This window comes from Adiantum capillus-veneris, chromosome 22 (assembly GCF_014529385.1).
Source record: "Adiantum capillus-veneris isolate H3 chromosome 22, ASM1452938v2, whole genome shotgun sequence".
NCBI lineage: Eukaryota > Viridiplantae > Streptophyta > Polypodiopsida > Polypodiales > Pteridaceae > Adiantum > Adiantum capillus-veneris.
In genome coordinates, this window is record NC_140952.1 from 56,801,133 (window position 1) to 56,810,140 (window position 9,008).

At 45.3% G+C, this 9,008-nt stretch overlaps 1 protein-coding gene across 3 annotated transcripts in view; it reads right to left on the bottom strand.

The window, feature by feature from the left end:
- The window catches only part of LOC147429405 (putative methyltransferase PMT23), a 32,260-nt gene extending 23,878 nt beyond the window's left edge, over positions 1–8,382 (bottom strand). Inside the window, exons 1-3 of one of the 3 annotated variants that reach the window (XM_086495632.1) lie at positions 8,352–8,382; positions 8,205–8,244; positions 8,072–8,116 (exon numbers count right to left, since the gene is read on the bottom strand). The gene's annotated coding sequence lies outside the window, so the exon portion shown is untranslated. The other 2 variants (XM_086495633.1, XM_086495631.1) reach the window with 2 other exon arrangements.
- Positions 8,383–9,008: the final 626 nt, after the last annotated feature.

The window sequence follows — 9,008 nt, forward strand, 5'->3', positions numbered from 1 at the left end:
ACTTAAAAATAATAAGTGAAAATACCAATAAATAGGAAAATAGGCTAAATGCACTGGAAAATTCCCCTAACTGATGCTAATGGATTCTGATGGGAATTCCGATGATCATGCTGTGTGCAACCGGAGGATATGCATCTATGCTAAGTGACTGGGCATGCACGGTCTACGAATAGACTCACAAAAGTGCCAGATCACTGCTAATCTAAACTGACTTGATTGACGGGAACCCTGCTATGGTGTAGCTTGTCCACGGACACATAGGGTTGGGATGTGTCACATGACATCCCCTCCTTTTCAAAGTGATGTACTGGTACCGAACTGTATGGCGTCGAGGGAGATCGCCTGGAAGGGACTCTTCGCCGGCCCACTCTGCTGTGTGGGTCGTGCGGTACTTGAACTTCATAAAAGTCTGCAACGCTTGCTTCTTTGGGCCGCGCCGAAAGCGACACAAAGTCTTCTGTGGCTCCTTCCTTGGTTCAACTTCGTTGAGAGTCCTGCTTCCTTCATCTTCAAGAATCTCCATGGCTGAAAATTCATGAAACCATCTCCAACACAAAACCATGAACATACCCATTCCATGTAAAGTGAAGGAAAAAAATCTTATCTTCTCTAAAGACTGTGTATGCAATGTAGATGAACATATAGACGGAGTGACAAACCGTTCATCAAACAAATGCAAACAATGCGCTTGTATCTTTTCTGTTTGATCGAAATCAATCAACTGTGGCAGATCACAATGGAAATGCCCATGCTTGGTGCTCATACTATCATGTGCTCTTTCGGAAACTGTGTCATGCCAAGGAAGAGACATGGAATGTGACTTCCTTACATACAAACTTTTCAGCTTTTCATGAACAATCCACATACATTCGTGCTCATCCATGATAGAAACGTGCTCAACATACAATATGTCATGACTAGGAAAAGGGATCACATAACAATGCTGACTAAAATACAGGAAACCTTCACGAATGAAACACTCGAACAATACGTGCGTATCAATCATGCGAACACACAATACTTCCTGTGAGGGTTCTTTGGACCAAGGCTCGAGAGCCAAGATCGGTTCTTCGAGATCTATCGAATCTTCTTGTGGGGGATCTGTGGACCTTGACTCGAAAGCCAAGATCGATTCTTGGTAATTGATCGAATCTACAACGAGGTTAGCTTCGCTAGGAAAAGCATCCACTAACACATCATCCTTGTGAACAATCACATCTTCTTCATGCAATTCATCATGCTTGTCTTTTTCATCCAAATCATCATGCAAATCATTATCATTCAAATCATCATGCTTCGCATAATCATGCAAGTCCTGTGTGTCATGTTGTGGAGAAAAAGAGATTGAGAGAATCTCCTTATCCCAAATCCTTTCAACCTTGTCCTGCATATTAGCAAGGAGAGATGGAGAAGGAGCAATGTCCTCTCCATGAATGACAATAGGAGAATCACTGTCGACATTGACAGTGATTCTCCTATTGAAGGCAGTCTGTTGGATTGCAAACAACACATCAAGGCATTCCTCGGTGATGAGAGCGTCCATACCAAGACGAAAGCCAGAGACCTCGATAGGAAATCTCGGACTAACTTCGAGGCAGACTCTCTCAACAAGAGAGGAACTAATCACATCATGCATACTACCTAGGTTAAACAATATGACAAAACGGTGCCCCGACGTGCGACCATAATATTTAATGAGAGAATCATCAATGGGAGGGTCGTGAGAAACTTTGGGCACAATCGTGTTATCATTCATTGCATTGACAGATGTAGTGGGTGATGTGGGTTTTTTAGATCATTCGATTTAAGCTTAGGACATGTTCGTTTTATGTGACCCTTAATGTGACAATGAAAACAACGACCTTCCTTAAAATACGTGCTTTGTTCTTCCGACGTGATATATCCTCCTACAATTCCTTGTGCTACCTTTTCATCTTAGGTTTAGCAGTTGTGTTAGCCTTACCCTTAGATTCATTGGAAGAATTCTTTGATGAGAGACTGTTGGAAGATTGGTTAGAAGAGTTATCATTCTTACCATTCTTACCGTTCTTACCGTTTCTGAGAAGTCTGCGAGGTACTTCGGGAAGTCTTGTTCTCCTTAGGCTTTCCCTTGTTGTGCTTCATCTCTTGTGCGAGAGCAATCGCTACTGCCTTGTTGAGATCGATTGGATCGAATACCTCGACATCGTACTTGACATACTCGTCCAATCCAAAGAGAAAAGCCTCTTTGCGCTCATCATCCGACATGCGTAATTGGGTACCTAGCTGCAAAACACGATTAGAAAAAGACATAACCGGCATACCATTTTGCTTGAGAGCTCGCCAATCGTCCTTCAATCGTGCAAGGTACTGAGGTGGCATAAACCGCGCCTTGAGCTTGTCTTGGAAATCAGCCCAACTAAAAGAGAGGGGCGTGAAATCGTCGGCTGCCTCTAGGTACGCGGCTAGTTGTGCCTCTTGCCATGCGTGGTACCAATTAACGGCATCACCGGCAAGGTACATAGCTGTCGTCAAAACTTTTCTATTTCCTGTCTTCTTAGCTGTCGCAAAATAAGCATTAAATTGATGCAACCAAGAATGAATGAATAACTGTCGCATCCATCTTTCCGTCATACTTACTGAAAGTCAACTTTTCTGTGACTAGATGATTGGAATCCGCGTCGTGGCTTGCGCCACTTGACGAACTCCCATGATCTTTGGGTGGTTCGGTCTTCGAGGCTAGGATGTGGGAAATAAATTCTTGATGACGAATCTCCCTTTGAGCCTCTCGTTCATCGCGCTCGCGTTCGAAAGCAAGCCGATTTTCTTCTTGTTTTGCGGCAAGAGCAATGCGCTCACGTTTCTGAGCAAGGCGATTTTCTTCTTGTTTTGCGGCAAGTGTGGCGTTTCTTTCATCGCGCTCGCGGTCCTTGGCTTCTTGTGCACGGTCCTTTGCTGCTTGTTCTTCTGCTTTGCTTGCGAGTTGTGCCAATGCAACTCGATTCGTTTCTTGTTGTTGTGCCATCATATCCAACATCGACTTGACCATCATCTCCATAGGAGTGAGGACAACTCGTGGCGTAGATGGCGAAGGGGAAGGGTTGGAAAAATCTCCTGGTGGAGAGAATCCTTGGTCGCCTCTCTCATGCTCATCACCTGAATGCGAAGTATCCATGCCGCTTCGGGTGACGACCATGCACTAGGATCTTTGGTTCTTAAGTTCACGAGGAACTTGGTTCTTGAGGTTCTTGAGTTCTTGGGTTCTTGAGGATCTTGAGGTTCTTGAGGGTTTCTTTTGCTTGCAAATCACGTTGGAGAAGGATCTTCTCTTCACCCGAGTTCTACCTTTTTCTACAGGCGCACCCCTTGGCGGCCTTGCGCTCACACCAAGGTTGCTTTTTCCCACCTCACGTCGATTGGCCGGCCGCTAAGTGCACGGTCCGCTCTCAATGAGTGAAAAGAGACACAAGGGGAGGCTGGACAAGCCCTTCTTTCTTGGGATTCCTGTCACTCTTCAAAACACGATTAGGAATCGCCACGCCCAAGTAAACTTGGGTTCGTGCGATTGCAACAAGCAAAAAAACATTCTTGTGGTTCTTGTGGTTCTTTTCTTGAGTAATGCATAACACTTCCAAAGCTCTGATACCAATGTAAGGTGCAGCGGAATGAATGTTATATTTCTCAAGATTAGTGATCTTTATTGCTCAAGGTTCCTTTTAGTTCTTAGGGAAAGAGAGAGCTTTCCGTCTTATGGAGAGTGCTATGATCACGAACAAAGTGAGTGGATATTGTGCGTGCAAGTGAATGAGACTGAGAGAAGAGATACGACACCGAGAGGTTGTAAAACCCTCCTTCGAAGGCCCCACTCTCGTCGGCGAGAGTGGTCTACTTTGATTGCACAAAGGTGTACAATGCGAATGCAATGGACTGATGCAATGGGACTATACCGATGACTACGACGACGATGACGACGACGACGACATTGGCTGAATCTGTGATCTTCTTTGGCTGAAATTCGTGGACTGTTTTCGGGGCTGAAATGGATTGCTTGACTGCTGTGCTTATGGCTGAAAATGATGGCTCTTGTCGGGGTTACTGCTGAAGATGAAAACGCTGATGTTCTGTACCTGTGAGGCTGCGTTTTTGGGCAGATTTGCACCTGCTGAAAACGCTGCAAAGGCTGAGGTTCTGCTGGCTGGAACTGATGCGGTTTGGGCTGAAATTCACTAACGCTAGAGCTGCTTTTCCCTTTGCCGAAACGCTGGGCTGTAGAGACAAAAACGCTAGCAAATCTGAGATGCTTGAGGGCGATAGGCTGATGTGGGGAAGCGCCAAGGTGATGGATCTGCTGCTAGAGAAGGAAAACGCCAGGCTGGGGTGAGATGCAAAAACGCCAGGGGATGGTTGAAGATGCAAAAACGCCAGGGGTGGTCTCAGGGGGTACTGCTGAGAAGTTGCCTGTTGAGCGGGAAGCTCCTGCTGCCTCTTCTGCCAGAAAGTGCTAACTTGGGTTTGCTTATATATTAGCTTAGCAAAATTGCCCTACCTACTTTTGTTGGAAAGTCACTTAAAAATAATAAGAGAAAATACCAATAAATAGGAAAATAGGCTAAATGCACTAGAAAATTCCCCTAACTGATGCTAATGGATTCTGATGGGAATTCCGACCATCATGTTGTGTGCAACCGGAGGATATGCATCTATGCTAAGTGACTGGGCATGCATCTATGCTAAGTGACTGGGCATGCACGGTCTACGAATAGGCTCACGAAAGTGCCAGATCGCTGCTAATCTAAACTGACTTGACTGACGGAAACCCTGCTATGGTGTAGCTTGTCCACAGACACATAGGGTTGGGATGTGTCACGTGACAACCAACACAAGTTTCATGGACCTAGAAGACGTCGGTGGCTGCTGGTAGCAATTATTACCATTGGTGGATAGGATTATCTATCCTCGGCACTATGATAGTCTATAGAGAGGTTTTCTTCATGCAATAATAGACTAGACTTGTAGATTCCTTCTTCACTCAAAGCCCTAGTCTTGTTGTGTACCCAAAATTTGAGAGGGGATGCTAGAGTTTTGGAGGTCGTCTCTTGAGTTTCCCCAACTAGATCTTCTAAGGGAGGACTTCTCTGTGGCTGTGCCCGGTCTTGTAAGATTTTCCAGGTTCTAGGCATGTGGGGTTTTTTCCCATATTTTATCCAGCCAAATCCTAGGCCCTTTTTGTTGGGTGCCCTAGTTTTTGCCATTTTCTTGAAGTTTCCCATTATATGGGTCGAGGGGCTTTAGGAAGTGAGTTTGTATTGGGTCCCTATCACAAACTGCTGACGTGTCAAGCCATTGAAGAACAGAGCCAACTTGCACATCCCAACCGAGAGGCCTAGACCCTAGAAAAAGCAATAGAAGAAGCAAAAGCAACAAAATAAGTTAAGTCTTGTCGAGTGGCCTATTTCTAAAGAGAAGTTCCCGCCAACTTATGGGACCCTGTCCGATGGGGCCCAAGTGACCTAAAGGCATTAAAATAAAGCAGGATCACACGCGCACACAATCTCTTGCATAGAAGCTGATGACATGGCTTCCGCATTTTACGTTGCATGTGTTGACGTGGCAACTATACGGATTTCTGCAACTGGCGTTGGCTACTTTTGGACACTTGCTTTTGGACCAGAAGCTTTTGAGTTTGATTGCTTTTCATGTAAACTGCTTTTAGAGGCCAAGGCCCAAGGGCCCCTTCAAATATGACCCATGTGCTCTCTCTCTGGCAATCTACCCACGAGAGATGCAAAGCAGAGCCATGGGAGTTGTACTGAGTTCAAGCAATATAAAGAAATACCGAAAGGGGCGCCAACGTTTGGGGCCAGTGCTCTCTCTCAAGGTGGAACTCCGCCACTCCCCGTCTCGTGTGTCGTCTATCTCTTGTTATTTGAATTGCCAGAGCAGAGCCATGGGAGTTGTATTGAGTTCAAACAATATAAAGAAATACCGAAAGGGGCGCCAACGTTTGGGCCCACTGCTCTCTCTCGGGGTGGAGCTCCACCACTGCCTGTCTCGTGTGTAAAGAAGTGAGGGTATCTTTCCCCCACAAGCCACGAGGATGGACCGAACCTATCTAAGAAGCATGTATCAAATCTGGCAAGAACGTTTTAATCGAGCACTGATCGTCCTAGCCAGAATCTTATACGCGGAGGAGAGGGAAAGTAATAGGTCGCCAATGAGGAAGCAGTCTTTCCTCTTCAATATACAAGTAATCAAGCAAGATGTAAGCGAAGATGGCATATGGCCAGTGTCAAATACATGCTGGAAACCCTGCAACAGAGGCATGTATACATCCCAATCCTCAAGAACGAACTGTCTAAGCAGGCCATCTCCAGGACAAGAAGTAGCATCAATACCAACATGAGCATCATGCATCTCTTGTATAGTGAAAGGTGCCATCAGCATATTGCTCAGGAGAGGAATAACTGGTGGGTCCCAGATCTCCTCCCACGCACACAGCACATCCTCTGTGATTGGCATCGGTGTAGACAAAACAGTAGTCCGTAGCCATAACCAAGATAGAATCCAGGCACATACGCAAATACCCATCTGTATCTCACAGAACACCTTCTTTTTTCCCCAAGAAAAGTATCTTCCATTGAATAGACATCTTGAGGGCAGTAAGCCCATTCCCATAATCCATAAAACATACAATCCAAATACCAAGACTATTCTTGGATCTCAATTTTTCGGACCTCCTTTTTTATAAACTTGAAGAGGTGGAAAATTCTCCTCATACTCTTCCATGAGTATGGCAAGAGGAATCTCCTCTCTATTTGAACTGCATGAAGGAGCAATATCCTCAGGAGCCTTGTTAGGCACTACAGAAACACATAGTACAGCTGCCAAAGAGGAGGAAACAATAGGGTCCTCGCTCGTGTAAACTTTTGTAATCTGAGGAACCTCTACCTTCCTCTGTCGCCTTTGTCTACTTTCTTTGCTTCCCTCCTTGTAGCTCTCTCTGCCTCTAATCTCCGATTACCTCTGGAGTCATGTGTCTCTTGGACACGTCTGCTATCCACACGTTGTGTACATCCAACTGCCATGTGCCCAGCTCTTATAAAAAATAAAGCAATGACCTTGAAGCCCAGTGAAGAAGACTATCCCCTCCATGGATCGTAGAGAAAGAAAGAGAGAAAGAGATAAAGCAAGGTCAATTCTTCACGACAGAGTGGTAAAGAATAACCAGAAGAGCACCATCAGACAGTGATCAACCTTTACTCAACACCACGCCCTAACTACTACCAATCTCTTGAGATATTTAGTTGGAACTCTAGTGGTGAACCTTGCAATCTGACTGTGACAGCAAGTCCCTCGCCCAAGCTAGCAAGATCTATCCCTTGTCTCGATTTGTACAAATGGACTGTGAGCTCTCTAAAGTCTAGGGGATTCCATCCCAAGAGATAGACTAGCCTGGTCCGATGTCTAAAACCAAAACCTGAAACTATCCAACAAGGAGCACCAAAAGATAGACGGAAACCTCCCAAAAGCTACATGCTAATAAAATCAGGAACCTTGAAGCCAGTATGCTGTTGTGGAATGTAAATGTGAAGGATGTAATGTCTATGCGCGTTTAGAGAGTGCCAAGTATACATATCAACAATAGCAAAGAGAGACATATCACAGCCAAATGTGAAGACTAATGATTGCCTCTAAAATGAGACAACTGTGAAAACATGGCGAAGTACAGAAGTTGCTAGTCCAGTTATTCAAAAAAGCTGCTTCGTATCTAATGGATCACAATAATGGCATGAGCCCCCTCAAGTAACCGGTATCATATGTGCAGCCAATCGAGCCTTTGAGGCCTCATTACAACGGAGATGAATCTGTCTAGCCATGTCCATTTGCATAGATCTAGGACTGAATGAGAATGCTCACGTCATTCATCGACCGATACATGATTATTGAGGAAGCAACATGCTTATCCCCCCCCCCCCCCCCAAAACCACCAAAGACCCTTGTTTGTATTAGGCCTTGTAGCCCCTCTTCTCTCAAGTAAAACACAGAAAATGTACTTAAAATGATACAAACTCGAGCCTGTCGTCAGCAATACCTGCAGCTGAATGGCCTTACAAAATCATGCTCCCGTATCCTTGAACTGAGAGAGAAACACATTGAAAGTCAGGCTCATAGATAGCCATGCGTACTTCCACAGAGCTACAAACGTAAGCAAAACCCAACAAGACCTGCTCAAGGCCTCATAGACGAGCTGCCAAGCGTGAGGAGCTGATCAAGAGAACAGAAAACAATAGAATTAGAGAGAGAGAGAGAGAGAGAGAGAGAGAGAGAGAGGCTGATCCGCGCGCGTGTGTCTAGAGAAAGAGAGAAAGAACCTGGGTCTACCAGGTGGTTAAGGTGAGTGGACGCCTGGGGTGAAGACGCTTCCGTACAGAGAGATTGCCGATGAGAAGCTAGTTGCGGAGGTGGGCACAGAAAGTGATTGCGGGCATTGCACGACAGGGCAGAAGCTCGCCATAGCTTTGTCAGTATTCGCGGCGAATGCCGTCCGCTTTTCCTGGTAATTAGTACTACGCTGCTGCGATTTACGTACGAGTTCAACCTACCGCTCCGAGGGAACAATCGGATCAAGGTGGTCCGGTCCCCGGGGGTATTTTGCCTATTTTAACGATGACCATTGATTGGCATTTTCAAACAAAGCCGTCAATAATGCGCAGACGCCAGCACTGCCTGTTGTTTTTTTTTTTAATAGAACAGGAAATGTATTAAGAAAAGAAACTACAACATTGCCTCACAGGTGGGGAGAGAGGCCCAAAAAGAAAAATTACAAATCAAAAGAGGAAAAGGCCATAACAAACCTTTCCTTAGAATAGGTTCTCAACATAATGTCTTTCCATGATTGCCATCTGTGTTCTCTCTAAATGAGATACAGAGGACCATTACCCACATTCTTCATTTGGTCCAGACAAGAGGTATAAATTTTCTTCATCTGATAGACAAACTCTGAGGTGTTGTCCTCCTTTTTGCCATTG